General features: G+C 39.6%; 1 protein-coding gene across 4 annotated transcripts in view; it reads left to right on the forward strand.

Moving 5' to 3' along the window:
- LOC144956944 (uncharacterized) overlaps positions 1-17,500 on the forward strand; it is a 122,721-nt gene that overhangs the window by 56,839 nt on the left and 48,382 nt on the right. Inside the window, exon 1 of one of the 4 annotated variants that reach the window (XM_078887787.1) lies at positions 12,697-13,671. The exons of the other annotated variants lie outside the window; for them this stretch is intronic. The gene's annotated coding sequence lies outside the window, so the exon portion shown is untranslated. Of the gene's footprint in view, positions 1-12,696; positions 13,672-17,500 lie in introns of those variants that run through there. 4 annotated transcript variants of the gene reach the window in all.

The following is a 17,500-nucleotide window of genomic DNA, read 5'->3' on the forward strand; positions in this document are numbered from 1 at the left end:
CAAAATCCGACATTAATAATGATATCTAATTTTCGCCTGTCATCAAAATTCAATTTGACATGCTAGTGGCCCACCCGTCATAAGTCACCCTAGGTTATTATGCCTTTACCGAATAGGCCATCTGTTACAACTTTATTGATTTTCATACAGGTAGACAGATCGATGAATGCCGAAGACGATAACGGTGTATTAATCATACTGATACTCTGGAAAAACACGGAAATTTAATTTAAATTTTTTGCAAGAAAAAATCTCGTCCTTCAAATATCAACACGTTGGTTGTGTTCCATCTGCTCTCATGGGACAAACAAATCCACTAAATTAGCTCAAAGCGCTTTACAAGGGGTCCTTGACCAACAGCAACACGTCACCTATAGAACGAGACATGACGCTTGTTAGGCGATTTTACATTATTTTTCGACAGAGACAACGCTGTTAACGACCAGGTACTCATTTTACACCTGAGTACGGTGAGAGAATGTGAGTAAAGAGCCTTTTCCAAGGACTCAACTATGCGCCGAGCGAGGTTCCAACCCAGGATCTTCCGATCTATAAGCGAATGTCATACCACAAGACCACATAGCCGTTTTGATATTATTGTAACGAATAAACAACGAATTCAAGAAATTACGGCTGATACGACTTATACCCCGGAGTGGCTAATGGTGGGATGAAATTGATTTTTTAAAATAATAAATAAATTGGGTGGTGCGGCAAACTGTTTGGAAAATACGGTAAAAGTTTTTGGGACAAAATTTTGGAAAAGCGTTTTGCTAGTGGATGACATTACAGGTAACGCTGACACCGGTGTGTGTGTGTGTGTGTGTGTGTGTGTTTGTGTGTGTGTTTGCGAGTGTGTATGTCGTGTCGTGTCGTGTGTGATTTGGTCCTCATCCCAATGTTTGAGTACCTACCCCAACTAAATTGAATCCATTGATTTTCATATCGAATAGTCGATCAAAAACCTGTATTATGTCCAACACAGGAAGGGGGAGTAGGGCAAGGTGGGGGGGGGGGGGGATTCCACACCCAACTTTTTCAGTTTATTGTCATAAAGTTTCAATTGATGGGGTGAACACACAGACAGAATACAAATATCCCATTCACACTTGGATTCTGTACAAATAACATTTAAAAAAGGAACAACACTTCATAAATTCCAATGTTTCTCTTTATTAGCATATTCAATATTTTGGGGTAATTCCACACCCATCATGACAAACATGCAAAAATGAGAATTAAACAATCAGGAACAATAACAAACGTCTGAAATGAACACAACAGCAATCTTTGTAGACTATGACATGAGACCAATAGGCCGAGGCGGGGGTTCCGATAGCTCAGTTGGTAGAGCACTCGATTCACAATCGGAGATCGATCCCGGGTGCAGTCTAGCGATTTGAGTAAGCAATAAGTATCTTCTCCCATTCTGCTGTATCGTTTCTTGACATGATCACAGACTTTTCCCCAGTTTAGGTTGTATAATTTGGCAGCACATTTGCAGCCCATCCCTCCAGATGTAACGAGATCGTCCGCTTTCGCCATATCTGCATGGTCATACGACACCGGCTTTTCTTGTAATTCATAAACAAGATTAGCCAATCTCTATAGAAAAAGGAGGAAAACATGAACAGAAATCCTTTCTAGATCCAACTCTAAAGCATGGGCATACATAAGTAACATTATATGTAGGCCCACAATAAGGCAACAGGATTAATAGGCTACACACCTCCAAGAATTTTGGATTATGAGGTTTTCTAAGAAAAACAATTGTAAACTATGTTGGGGCAATTCCACACATTTTGCCATATTTGAAAACAATGAGCGTTGCACTTACCTTCCAAATGGGCCTGTAAAAACTTGAAAAATTTTCAGAATTCAATATAGTAACAGTAGCTGCTTCTCGTGTTCAAACAGGAAATAGAAATCAAAGGCAGTTAAAACTTTGAACAGTATCCAATAGGTCTTTTTGCATTCTTTCTGCGAAGAACTAGATATAATGAATGTGGGTGTGGAATTAGCCCGGATGTGGAATTCCCCCACCTTACCCTACTTGAAGTCTGTTTATATTGCACTCACTCACACACACACACACACACACACACATACACACACCGACTGGAATAACCCAAGCATCCGCCGCAGTGCAGCGCCGCAAATTGAACTAGGGCGAGGTGACTTGCTCAAGGCCACACAGCAGCAGCGGCGAGTGATCGAACTCCGTACCTTTCGGGTACGAAGCAAAGACCGTACCGGTGAGCCACACTGCTCCACAATCTGTTCCTTCGCTGACCACTCTCAGTGTTGCTTGAAATTCCCGGATGTTGGGGAACCGGATATAGATGCTTCCATCGACGACCGCCCCATGATCCTACTAGGGCGTGACGTGTCGTATTTTCCGTTTTCATCCCCAAAATAACATTTCATTCATGGGAGATGATGATGATTTATGGGATTATGGGACTTTCTGCAAGCCATGTCAAAGGTTCCACTACACCATAAACAATAACAATAAACATTTATTGTCCTACAATGAAACTGAATGAGAATTATGCCCCCTTTTCTTATTTATTGCTTCCCCTTGACCTCGATCTCAACGCCTTCTGGTGTGACGTCATTCATAGGAATACAAAACGTCACACTGTTCGTCATTTTTAAATGCTTGAATCAAGGCCTTCATAGCAATGTCTAGCTAGTTTTAGGATTTTATAACTCAGTAAAAATACTCCAATGAAATCACCTCTATTCTAGTGGTGTATCTCCCTTGATATCAACACAGTGAAATTGAAATTAACTCACTCAATCCTAGAGATTTTTGCTACTTTTCAAAACTAGAAAAAAAATTATTAAAAATGAGCATGTACATAGATGGATTTATTCAACTATCATTAACATGCAAAAACTAAAAATATATTAGCTTTGATACCACGCCTATAATTTGTCTCAGAAAATTGTAAGAAATAGGCATGGGGTAAAAGTAACCTGGGTCAACTACAGATATAGTCGGTGTTAGGGTTGAGTGAGTTAATTGGTTCCAGCGACATGTTAGATCACTCGCCATTCATGCAAAAGGATGCTTTTCGATCTCGGTGCGCATGTTTGCAGGACTGGTAACCGACCCCAATGCAATCATGAGCTTAATTTAACGTCGTTATTATGGACAATATTTTGGGTTGGGTTGGGTTGAGAGTATTTCCGATGCAACAATGGGCCCATAGGGAACAATAGTGAGATATAAAAATACTGGTTTCAATCTCTTTGGAAGTGTAAAACTAGTCCTCATGAGGACTGGATGCATACATTGTGAAACTGATCTTTTGGTTCCAGGGGGATGGCATTTAACCTTGATAAATGCTAGTCGTCAATAAAGACCATCCATCCATCCTTGCTCTTTTTCATAAGAATCTGCTTATACGTCCTGCTACTACTACAGCAGTTTTGCTACGAGTAAAGTTTAAGAATGGGTCCCTCAGGGATCTGTTCTGGCGCCATTGTCTACATTAGTAGTAGTAGTAGTAGTAGTAGTAGTAGTAGTAGTAGTAGTAGTAGTAGTAGTAGTAGTAGTAGTAGTAGTAGTAGTAGTAGTGTAGTAGTAGTAGTAGTAGTAGTAGTAGTAGTAGTAGTAGTAGTAGTAGTAGTAGTGTAGTAGTAGTAGTAGTAGTAGTAGTAGTAGTAGTAGTAGTAGTAGTAGTAGTAGTAGTAGTAGTAGTAGTGGTGGTAGTAGTAGTAGTAGAAGAAGAAGAAGTAGTTGTAGTTGTAGTAGTAGTAGTAGTAGTAGTACATATTTATAGAATGTTTAACATTACAACAGAATGTTATGGGCATGTTATAAATAATTCCGACCATTAACACAAGCCGTGGGTGTTACTCTACCACGATCTGATGTTATAACAGGTCGACATATAATTTTGTTACTTCGTGTTTGGACAATTAAAATATTTCAAATGCAAATAATATGGTAGCTATTATTTATCAATAAAAAATTATACATATTATTTGAATATGAAGGGAATTAAAGTGAATTATGTCCACGGGTACATATTTGATGGGGCGAAGTGGCTGAGTGGTTTAAGCATTGTACTTTGATCCGGAAGGTACTGGGTTCGAGCCCCGCTTCAGGACTTTCGCTTTTTTCATTGGGCAAGATTATTAACCCTTAATTTGCTCGCTTGGACAACATGGGTGATTCTTGTATGTTGACATCAGACATCCTGTTTGATGGATTATCTATATTCTTTCATGGAATGCCAAGGCGACAGGATCTTATGGTGCCGTTGCGAAAGGGCGTAATTAATTACTTAATTGAGAGGTTGCGCAGACACGACGATAAGAGATTAGGACGACGATCGGGATTGTTTAGAAGCTTTAACCCCGCCCACTTGTCATTATGACTTCCGAAAAGCTATCGTCGTCTACATATTTGATGCGGCGACTTCCAAAGTTTGCTAAGTCACACAGCCAGACAAAAGAATTACTTACTGTCATTCTCTGGGGGAAAAAAACAACTCAGTTTTTTAAATTTGACCAGAAAAATCGCCCTTCAAATATCGATTGATTTAAATGACCCTCTTCTTGTCAGCAACTCTCAAACCTGGGATTAATATAGAATTCGCGAAGTCCCAGGTTTGAGAGGGTTTGCAAAGATCCGGGTCATTTAAATCAATCGATATGAAGGACGAGTGTTTTGGCCAAATTTTTAAATACTAGTTTTTTTCCCCCAGAGTACGGGAGTTAACTGGTTAAAACAAACACATTGGACTTTATAAAATCACTAAGGGAAATTTGAATCAAAAAAAACATATTAAAAAAACCCCAAAACTTGAGCTTTTATATAGCGCAATGTCCACTAAACGGAGCATATTTGAGTCCTTGGAAAAGACTCTTTACTCACACTCTCTCACCGTAGTCAGGTGTAAAATGAGTACCTGGTGGTCAACAACGTTGTCTCCGTCCGAAAAAAAATGGAACATCGCCTAACAGGTGTCATGTCACGTGCTAAGAGTTGCTGTTGGCCAGGGACCCTTTATAAAGCGCTTTGAGCACGTTTAGTGGATATTGCTCTATATAAAAAGCTCGATTTAGAAAAAAGGGCGTTTTGTCAACGTAGACTAGTTAGGGTCCCTAATTGTATTTATGTCAACATTGCTTCTTGCATGCAGACACGGTGAACTGAATTTTACAACGGGGATTGTAGGTAATTAGGGAGGTCAAGAGGTCATTGTGGGGACCACTGAAATGACAGGCAAAGTGGTCAGTCAAGAATATAATGTGCATGGAAGAATGTTGATGATGATGATGATGATGATGATGATGATGATGATGATGATGATGATGATGATGATGATGATGTTTATAATGTTATTAATAATGATGTTGATGAATATGATGATGATGATTGTTGTGGTGGCCGTAGTGTTGGCGATCGTGGTTGTGGTAATGATGATGATGCTGACGATGACGACGATGAAAATAATGACGATAACGGCAATGATAAGGATGACAATGATGAAGATGATGACATTATGATGATGCGCGGATTAAATAAAGGCCCTTTTTGTACTAGTACTTTAGTAAAACTATTTGTAGCAAGGACAGCGATACATCCTTCTGTCCGTAGTCAGAATCAGGCAACACATACCTATCCTTACATGAGTCGAGTGCGTTAGTGTATTTAAAGAATCGTACCCTAAGACACGGCTTTCGGATCGGAAGGTCCTGGATTCGTTGGGGCCCGTTGTAAAGCGTTTTGAGCACATTTAGTGGATATTGCGCAATATAAAAGCTCAAGGTCCTAGTATCCTACGATCATCACGATCGACCCCGCGTCAAAAGCGTCTTGACTTTAAATTGAGCTTTTTTATAGCGCAATATCCACTTAACGTGCGCAAAGCGCTTTATAAGGGGTCCCTGGTCAACAGCAACATTTAACATGTAGGACGAGACATGACGCCTGTGAGGCGATATTACAATTTTTCGGACAAAGACAACGCTGTTAACGGCCAGGTACTCATTTTACACCTGAGTACGGTGAGAAAATGTGAGTAAAGAGTCTTTTCTAAGGACTCATGCGTCGAGCGAAGCTCGAACCCAGGACCTTCCGATCCGAAAGCGAGTGTCATACCACTAGACCACATAGCCACTTCGATACAAGACGAGACCTCGCTAGGACGGACACTGACTTCCTACACGAGACAGACAGGAATCGAGCAAGACGGTGGTGGCGATAAACAAATGGCACAAACACATTACTGGTATGTCCATCAACATGAACCTGTAACCAGTTCACTGTTGTACTCTGCGGCTATGTGGTCTATTCGAGGTATGGCACTCGTTTTTGGATCGGAAAGTCCTGGGTTCCAGCCTCAATCGGCGCATAGTTTAGTCCTTGGAAAAGGCTCTTTAATCCCATTCTTTCGCCGTCCACGGGTGTAAGATGAGTACGTTAACAGCGTTGTCTCTGTCGGAAAAAAAATGTTAATATCTCCTAACAGGCGTCAAGTCTTGTTCTAAATGTCACGTGTTGTTGTTGGTCAGGGACCCTTTGTAAAGCGCTTTTAGCACGTTTAGTGGGGCAATTTTTTTTATTTTTATATTTTATTTTTTTTTTAAACTCTGGAGAAACATGTATATAAAAATTTGGCCAGAAAAATCGACCTTCAAATATCGATCGATTTAAATTACACTCGTACTCATCTTGGCAAAAAACTCTCAACCTCGGTATTTTGCAAAGTCATACATTTGAAGGACAAATTTTCTAGCCTAAATTAAAATTCTTGTGTTGTTGTTGTTTTTTTTTTTTTTGTTTTGTTTTGTTTTGTTTTGCTTTTTTTTTAATCTTGGGGCGGGGGGGTGGGGGGTGTTTTGGTTTTGTAATAAAGCAGAAAATTTGAATTAAAAATTCTCTGGCCAGAAAAAAAATAGCTCTCAAAATAGCGCGCAAATAAATTTGGCTTCAGGGTGGATTTGAGTCCTTTTTTTTGTGCCAACCCTATAGACAGAACGAAGTTGACGTGACTCGGGTCTCTTTTATTGTTTTTTTTTTTTTGCCATCCGCCTTTATGAGTAATTCTCACTAAACTGTATTAACCAGTTCATGGTTACACATAGTTTTGTGTGTTGGTCCGGATGGAAATGTTGTGAGTTTCTTAGCCAAGCGTATACTATCTATATTTTTTATAGATAGTGTGCGCTTAGTTGAGAAACTCACAACCATGCCATCCGGAAATAAAACGGACCAACACACAAAACTATGTGTAATCTTGGTCGTTTATAGTTTGGTTAATACAGTTTAGTGAGAATTACTCATTAACGCGGATGGCAAAAAACAATAACAAATACCTAAAATGTAAAAAATAGTTTTATAATTTTTTAGATTTCCTAGTAATTCTGTGCTCGTTGGCAATCAATTCAACACTGGCTGTACCGAAAGATTTTTGCGCCAACACTATAGACAGAACGAAGTTGACGTCACTCAGGTCTTTGTTATTGCTTTTTGCCATCCACGTTTATGAGTAATTCTCACTAAACTGCATTAACCAGACTATAAACGTTCAAGTGCACACATAGTTTGGTGTGTTAGTCCGTTATACTTCCGGATGGCAATGTTTTGAGCTTCTTAGCCAAGCGTATACTATCTATAGACAGAACGAAGTTGACGTCACTCTGGTATTTGTTATTGCTTTTTGCCATCCGCGTTTATGAGTAACTCTCACTAAACCGTATTAACCAATTTACGGTTACACAAAGTTTTGTGTGATGGTCCGCTATAGATAGTATGCGCTTGGCTCAGGAGCTCATAACATTGCCATCCGGAAGTATAACGGACCAACACACAAAACTATGTGCAACCATGAACTTTTATAGTCTGGTTCGTACAGTTTAGTGAGAATTACTCATAAACGTGGATGGCAAAAACAATAACAAAGACTTGATTGACGTCATCTTCATTCTATCTATACTTCCGGATGGAAATGTTGTGAGATTCCGAGCCAAGCGCATACTATCTATAGTAGTAGTAGTACTATGCGCTTGGCTAAGAAACTCACAACATTGCCATCCGGAAGTATGAGGAACAACACACAAAACTATGTGTAATTTTGGTCGTTTTTTGTCTGTCTGGTCAATGGAATTTAGTGAAAATTACTCGTAAACGCGGATGGCAAAAAAAAAAAAAAAAAAAAAACAATAATAAATACCCATGTGACCTCGTCTTCATTCCATCTATATTTTTTAATAATACATTATTCTCTACACATTGAGATAGAGGGGGTTCCATGTAAGAAATTCGTGCAATGCGTAGTTATCGGGTAATCGTGCGGGGTCCGTGCGATAAGAAAATGTAAAAGCTATTAGTCAAGTCAGAATGGCCCTTTGATAAGCGATTACCTGTGAGGGTACACGAACACAAACAAAAACTGGACACTGATCAAGGGAAGCGAAAGGAGGGGGGAAGGTGGATGTAGATAGAGTGTGGTATTGTCGGATCGTGGTGCAGGTAGGTAGGTACTAGTGCCGCGCTGAAGACCGGTCTAGACCGCGGTCCGACGGTCTTTTAGCTGTGAACCGAAGACCGTCCCAGAGGGGAAGACCGGCGGCGGTCCTCACTTCTTATCACCTTTCAACTAGTGCGGGGCGGTCCTTGCAAGGACCACGGTCCTACGGTCTCGCGCCATAGCCTACTACTTCCCCAGCGATTCGTTGCTTCGGTTGCCTATCTTCCACCAATCACCACCCATCCCACTTAATTAATCGCACCCACCCCCCTTTGCCATACACTAAACGACACGGACGACCATACAGGCAGACGACCACCAACCTCCACTCCGCAAACCGCCCTTTCGTGTGTGAGATGGGGGGAACAGGAGGCGCACGCCTTGGACGATTCCATTATACGGGGTAAATTTCAAAATTTACTACACCATAATGATCGCAATGACAATGATCTATGGTGAAGGCATGACCCCTCTTCTCTAATGGGTTATTGTTTGAAATGTATGTGACTACAAAAGATGTGTGTGTTTGTGTGTGTGTGTGTGTGTGTGTGTGTGTGTGTGTGTGTCGAACCTAGCAAGTAGCAAGTCCGATTTTTTGTTTTCTTTTGTCCATCTCTTGTCACCACTCCTTTCTATCGCAGTGTTGTCATTTAAGATAATACAATAATATTAAAATTTCGTTTGGTGTTTTTACTAATCAAATAATATGAGTTTCATTAGTTTCTTCCTCCCAAAAAACCCAGTTATAACGTCTGAATTTTAAAAAAGTCCAATAGAATATTTGGGGACCCCGATAGCTCAGTTGATAGAGCACTCTCTTTATACGCAAAGGGCCAGAGATCGATCCCGGGTGCAGTCGATTTTTTTCTGAATCCCTGTCTACTCAGCAATGAATGGGTAGCTGAGTTTGTTAGATCTGGCGAAAAGTCACCATCGACCCCTCTTATCACCTCATCCACCCCCTCTTATTATAACTTCACGTCTCTCTCTTACTCTTCAATGCTCGCTGCCCTCTAATGTGTGTGTGTGTGGGGGGGGGGGAGGGGGGGGGGATAGGAGTTGCGTGTGTGTATCAACGCCACGAACAACTCGATCAACGCCTTGGGCGATGCCATTATCTCCGTTAATGGGGATAAATTTCAAATTTTGTTAAATTATCGAAGTAACAATGAAGTACGGTGAGCAAATAAAGAAGGCATCACCCCTCTTCTCTAATTAGGTTACAATTTGAAATGAGTGTGACTACTCCGTGTGTTTTACTCCTGTAGGCCACGGTTTTCATCGTGTAGCGGTCTTTAACGGTTCAAGAATGAACGATCCCACGCTCTAAAAGGTCAAACCGGTTCGAATTTCCAACAGTCTCTCAGGAATGTTCAATGTCGAAAAGGACCGGTCCTTGCGGTCTTCATTTCCCAAGGACCGTAGGACCGTGGTCCTTAAGCTTGCCAAGGACCGCCCCGCACTAGTAGGTACCCGCTGGTCATAATTCCAAAGTGTTAGAAAAGTCCGTGTCTATGAAGGAGGACAACAGGTTGACAATAGATAGTATTCGCTTGGCTATGAAGCTCACAACATTGTCATCCGGAAGTATAACGGACCAACACACAAAACTGTGTGTATCCATGAACGTTTATAGTCAGGTTAATACAGTTCAGTGAGCATTACTCATAAACGCGGATGGCAAAAAACAATAACAAAGACCTGAGTGACGTCATCTTCGAATTATCTATAGATAGTATGCAGATGACGTCACTCAGGCCTTTGTTATTGTTTTTGCCATCCACGTTTGTGAGTTGTTCTCACTAAACTGTATTAACCAGACTATAAAAGTTCATGGTTACACAGAATTTGTGTGTTGGTCGGTTATACTTCCGGATGGCAATGTTGTGAACTCCTTGGCCAAGCGCATTCTATCTATAGGATAATAATTAATACAAGAAATCACAGTCGCCGTCTTATCATGATCGTCGTCGTCGTCATCATCATCACCATCATCATCATCATCATTAATAGCATTTATTCTCACTAAATTCTCTGAGACTATAAACTTTTTGTGTATCTATTTGTACGCTTGATAAACCTGAAGAACAGGCATGTATTTTATTCAAACACATACTATCAATACACAAATGCCATGTTTACCGACTTGACACTGAACACGCACATACGGAAGGAGCCCCTAAGTTTCGTGTCTCCATCATTTTAGTCTCCGGTAGCATCTAAATATCCCAATAGGATTCAGTAGTCTGATGTCACACCACCCGGCAACGGCCGCCATCTTGGTTCTAAACAAAGAAAATCATTACTTTTTATTCTTCATGCTGGCCAGAACTTTTCATTCCCTTTTCATATGTCTTGTGATCAGAATGTGTAAAAGTCAAAACATGATCAAATTTATGGGGTTTTTATCCCTCTGGAAACGCTTTTATGCTCGCCGGAGAAATATTTAATACGGGCGTCCGCCATTGTTCCGATAGTTTTGAGCCAGTGTTACTAAGTTACCATGCGTCATTAGGAAGGAAGTGACGTTACGACTATTGAAGAGTATTGAGAGCAAAACGCGTGTTCTCCAAGGGCAGTAAGCAGATCTGTAGATGTAACTAAATCACGTGGTTACACGAGCCAATGGGCATGATCTATATTACATTTCCATGTGCTCGAGGTCATTGGTCACATTGCAAAGTGTGCTCAAAATGAACCACATAGTGAAAAGTGTTCACAGTTTGATAAATATCCAACGTCACAATTGGTCATTTTGCTCAGCATGACTCATGGATACGTTAACAACTTTCATAAACAAAGCAGCGTGTTTACATTTATTGAGATATGTCCAATCGTTGTACATCAACAAACCATGTGATCAATGACCTGGTTGGACGAAAACACGAATATAGATCGCTCCCATGTGAGTAATGAAAGTTGCTCTGCCCATGTTTGTAACGAATTGCTATTCTATTTTACCAATGGAAGGAACTGTCACACGCATTTGATTTTACTCACGGTAGAAGCATAATAATAATATTTGCCCCGCCTCTACCCATTCTCTTTTTCATCAAGTCAAACCGTTCTAAGCAATAAATAATTGGTTCTTATTTTTATCATTCCACAGATCGATAGTAAATACGCCACCTTCCATTACTGATTAGGAACCAAGGCAAAAAAACAAAAACAAAAAACAAACAAAAACAAAAACAAAAACAAAACTGATTACTCAGTACAACAGAACTTCTTCATCTATAATCCTAATTGATCAGCAAAGGGAAATTAATATTATTATTATTATCATTCTCTTCAACACGGGCATTCCCCCTGGTTGTGGTTTACCTTCAACTTGGTGTACTACGTTGGACCACTTGTTTCTCTGTTTTACGTTATTTATTTTGATTCCCATCATTAGGAAATTTGTCGTACGTCGTCATTTCATTCCCTGTCACAAGCGAGGTCAACCGACAAACGTACGGCAGACGACGATGATGACTGACAACTTCAGCCTCTCGTCTTCTCTTTCTGTTTATTGAGTGGCCTCGCTAAAGACCCAACAACAGCCCGTCCGTCGTCCGTCGGCAACAGGGGCACTGAAGTTCCCCATGTTTTTATGTAGCCTTACGAATGTTCACCGTGTGTTGTTTGTGTGTCGCGTTATAACGAGGTAGAACTTCATCTCATTCAATGATTTGAAAACTGAAAAGAACATGAACGGGAGAGTGAATGAGAGAGGGGAGTGAGGCGACAGAGCGAGAGCGAGAGAGAGAGAGAGAGAAAGAGAGAGAGAGAGAGAGAGAGAGTGAGGGGACGTACTATACTATAGCTAATATGCTTCAATGTTCAATCTTGGATTTCAATTTCTAATATTCAATCAATCGTGTGGTTTTCAATAAAGGTTTGACGGTTTAACAATACCCTTCTCAAGATTCGATTATCTCAAGTGTCGGATTTCATTCGATTCACAAGAAGTCTCGTTCATCCACGTAGAATTAATTGATTGATGAAATAAATTAATCCGATTGATTTAAAATCAATAATAATAATGATATGTGATTATTTGTTTTGTCGTCATTCAGCGTGTGATAATAATATTATAAGATTTGTGGCTCCAATAATAACATTACATTAAGATTTCTTATTGAATCTGTAATCGTGCCATTTCTGTCATGTGAGCAAAGAGAGGAATATATATATATATATATATATATATATATATATATATATATATATATATATATATATATAAATTATAAAACAAAAACCATGAAATAATAGTGCTCAACTTTAGAATAAAAGGAGCTATTTATAAACATTTGAAATTAAGATAGTTTGACTTCTACAACGTTGTTATCGAGCGTTGCTCTCATCAGGAAGTGATATATATATATATATATATATATATATATACCCATGTGGAACTAAAACTAAAGAAAGGAAAATTCAGAGTTGCGGACAGTTAGTTGTGTTACAAAAATTCCAGATCATTTTCAACAGTTTATTTTTGGTGGGAATGTTTCGATGATTTTTAGAACACACGTTTGGATGTGTAAGCATTATCATTGAGTCAATTAAACACGGATAAATCGTTTAATGATAAATGAAAGTGGACTGGTGTCAATTTAAAAAATACGTATTAAAAACTCATCGTTTTCCCTTTTAAAGATAAATTCAGTATTCTTTACTCAGGATATCTGTTTAATTAATCTGTGGAATGAAGTGAGAAAGTCTCAGAGGTTCCGTTCTGGTATCGATACTATTCCAGTATTCGTCCCTCACGATATCTGTTTAATCTGTGGAATGAAGTGAGAAAGTTTCAGAGGTTCCGTTCTGGTATCGATACTATTCCAGTATTCGTCCCTCACGATATCTGTTTAATCTGTGGAATGAAGTGAGAAAGTCTCAGAGGATCCGTTCTGGTATCGATACTATTCCAGTATTCTTCCTTCACGATATCTGTTTAATCTGTGGAATGAAGTGAGAAAGTCTCAGAGGTTCCGTTCTGGTATCGATACTATTCCAGGGAGATAACCGTTATCTATCATTTATATTATTATTATTATTGAAACCCATTTGTGTTCCGAGCTTCTTGGATATTAAGTTTTCTGAAATCAAATTGCCTCTATTTGGTCACTAGAGTAAGCAGGTCTTTGAGCTTTGTCTTGACTACAGGATTAATACAAAGATTTGATGCAAGGTAAGACATTTTAAAATCTTATTTATTTATATTTAATGGAGTAAAATAATATTTTTATATTGTCCCCATTATCACACCCACCGCCTGAACACCACAATCAAAACCACAACTATCACCACCACCAACACCACCACCATGACCATGATCATCATCATCATCATCATCTCATCATCATCATCATCATCTCATCATCATCATCATCATCATCATCATCATCTCATCATCTCATCATCATCATCATCATCATCATCATCTCATCATCATCATCATCATCATCATCATCATCATCATCATCATCTCATCATCATCATCATCATCATCATCATCTCATCTCATCTCATCATCATCATCATCATCATCATCATCACCATCATCATCATCATCATCATCATCATCATCATCATCATCATCATCATCATCACCATCACCATCACCATCATCATCATCATCATCATCATCACCATCATCATCATCATCATCATCATCATCATCATCATCATCATCATCATCATCACCACCACCACAACCAGCAGCAGCATGAGCAATTTACAACTTATATTTTTAAAAAGTGAGATAAATATCCACATTTCGGTGTCTGTGAGACACACCCAAATACTCACACATACACACATAATGAGAGAGGAAGAGAGAGAAAGAGAGGGAGAGAGAGAGAGAGAGAGAGAGAGAGAGAGAGAGAGAGAGAGAGAGAGGGGAGGAGGAGAGAGAACCAACCAGGGAGAGAGATGGAGAGAGATATAAAGACGAAGAGAGAGAGAGAGAGAGAGGGGGGGGGGGGGGGGGGGAGTGAGAGAGTGTGTGTAGTGTATGTTTTTGTGTGTTTGTTTATGTGCATGTCACTCTTAATGGCATCATAATTTTAAGCATAGGCCAGCCATTAGGAATGCAGTCAAACGAGATTGCAACTTTCCCATACAGTAATCATCAGTAATGAAAATTGTTTACGGGAGTTATGGTGTGACCATAGCTATCTGACTGAACCACATACCATTTAGAAAAAAATGTGAGCTTTTATATAGTGCAATATCCACTAAAGGTGCTCAAAGCACTTTACAAGGGGCCCTTGGCCAACAGAAAAACCCTAGACATGTTGGGCGTGACATGACGCCTGTTAGCCGAGATTACAAATTTTTTTTGGAAAGAGACAACGCTGTTAACGGCCAGGTACTCGTTTTACACCTGAGTACGATGAGAGAATATGAGTAAAGAGTCTTTTCCAAGGACTCAACTATGCGCCGAGCGAGGCTCGAACCCAGGATCTTCCGATCCAAAACTGAGTGTCATACCACAAGACCACAAAGCCGCACATCATTTACACCCCCCCCCATCCCCCTCCCCACACACACACACACACACACACAACACACACACACACACACACACACAAGCACTGCCCAATTCTAATCTCTTTCTTCAATTGGTGATCAACAAAAGAAAGTGGAAAGTGAGTTCAGTTGTCATTAGCAGTTTTCATCATCATCATCATTGCCTTTTTCACCCTGGGTCAGGGTATAGGCCACAGACAAACAGTTTCCATCCTTCTCTATCATCATCATCATCATTGCCTTTTTCACCCTGGGTCAGGGTATAGGCCACAGACAAACAGTTTCCATCCTTCTCTATCATCATCATCATCATTGCCTTTTTCACCCTGGGTCAGGGTATAGGCCACAGACAAACAGTTTCCATCCTTCTCTATCATCATCCTCATTGCCTTTTTCACCCTGGGTCAGGGTATAGGCCACAGACAAACAGTTTCCATCCTTCTCTATCATCATCATCATCATTGCCTTTTTCACCCTGGGTCAGGTATGCCACAGACAAACAGTTTCCATCCTTCTCTATCATCATCATCATCATCATTGCCTTTTTCACCCTGGGTCAGGTATGCCACAGACAAACAGTTTCCATACTTCTCTATCATCATCATCATCATTGCCTTTTTCACCCTGGGTCAGGGTATAGGCCACAGACAAACAGTTTCCATCCTTCTCTATCCCGAGCTAACTTTTTTTTTTTTATCTCATTCCAGGTCATTAGCAGTTTTAGATTAAATAAATTAATATTCTTTTGGAGATCATGGTTGTCTTGTACTATGTTGTACTATTTTATTTTTTGGGGCCAGTGTCAGGCTATGAGTTTACGAAGGCTACGCTTTCACTCACAAAAATAGCAACCATATCCATGACCACACTAGTATTACCCATAGATATAGATAGTTCGAAGATGACGTCACTCAGGTCTTTGTAATTGTTTTTTGCCATCTGCGTTCATGAGTAATGCTCACTAAACTATATTAACCAGACTATAAACGTTAATGGATACACACAGTTTTGTGTGTTGGTCCGTTAAACTTCCGGATGGCAATGTTATGAGCATCTTAGCCAAGCGCATACTATCTATACATCTGTAGTACAAGGTGTATAGATAGTTCGAAGATGACGTCACTCAGGCCTTTGTTATTGTTTTTGCCATCCGGTTCATGAGTAATTCTCACTAAACTGTATTAACCAGACTATAAACGATCATGGTTACACAAAGTTTTGTGTGTTGGTCCGTTTACCCCGATGGCAATGTTATGAGCTTCTTGCCAAGCGATACTATCTTACATCTGTAGTCAAGTGTATAGTAGAATGCCTTGGCCAAGGATTCCACTTGCATCGAAGTATACGGAACCACACTCTGTGTAACCATGACTTTATAGTCTGGTTAATACAGTTAGTGAACAATCACAACGCGATGCAAAAACAACAACAAACCTATGACGTCATCTGCATACTATCTATATCTATGGTATTACCACACACCATCACCAGCACACACCCTACCATCATAACACATCATGCACGACTAGTCCTGTGCCATTTACAAAACAATCGATTTTACACAAGTAGCCTCCAGTCGATATTATTGCAATTTGTAATTATAACGAAAGCAAATCAATCAATATTATCGTCCCCTGTCATCGTTACTACGAGTTTTCATCGTCGTCAAGTCATCATCATTATCATCATCATCATCATCATCGTCATCGTCGTCATTATTTTTACACCCACCATCATTATGCAAATAATTTGATTCGCCACTGTGTCAAAATATAATGACAAATGCTCACAAACTCTAATGCCAGCTGATTCGATTAGAAGGCTTTCACCTAAGATAGCTATGGTTGTGACCAAAGCTACTCGTAACCACACCAGAAGAAATGATATTAGACAGTCGTCATAATTTAAACAATGGCAGTATTAGTAAATATAGCGAACTACACCAAAATTTACAATTGACGGTATGTGTCTAAGTAAAATACCCACAGTTCTACCGCTTGATAAGTAGAACCAACACATGTGTAAACTTAAACGTTTATAATATGATCGAGAAAAATGTGTGATAACTCGTCACTCATATGGCGGTATAGATAGTTCGAAGATGACGTCACTGGGGTCTATGTTATTGTTTTTTGCCATCCGCGTTTATGAATAATGCTCACTGAACTGTATTAACCCGACTATAAACGTTCGTGGGTACACACAATGTTGTTGTGTACGGTGCTGTTATATTATCCGGATGGCAATGTTATGAGCTTCTTCGCCAAGCGCATACTATCTATAGACATAATGAAGTTGTCGTCACTCGGGTGTTTGTTATTTTATTTTTTTTTTTTTTTTGCCATCCGCATTTATGAGTAATTCTCACTCCATTTTGAGGGATTTTTTTTTCACAGGATATGGGTAATTTTAATCAATCAATATTTGAAGGACGAGTCTTTGGCCAAAATATTTAATACGTCTTGTTTTGGTTTTTTTTTTTTTTT

Source organism: Berghia stephanieae, chromosome 11 (assembly GCF_034508935.2).
Source record: "Berghia stephanieae isolate SIO BIC M18660-M18661 chromosome 11, UCSD_Bste_1.3, whole genome shotgun sequence".
NCBI classification, from domain to species: domain Eukaryota; kingdom Metazoa; phylum Mollusca; class Gastropoda; order Nudibranchia; family Aeolidiidae; genus Berghia; species Berghia stephanieae.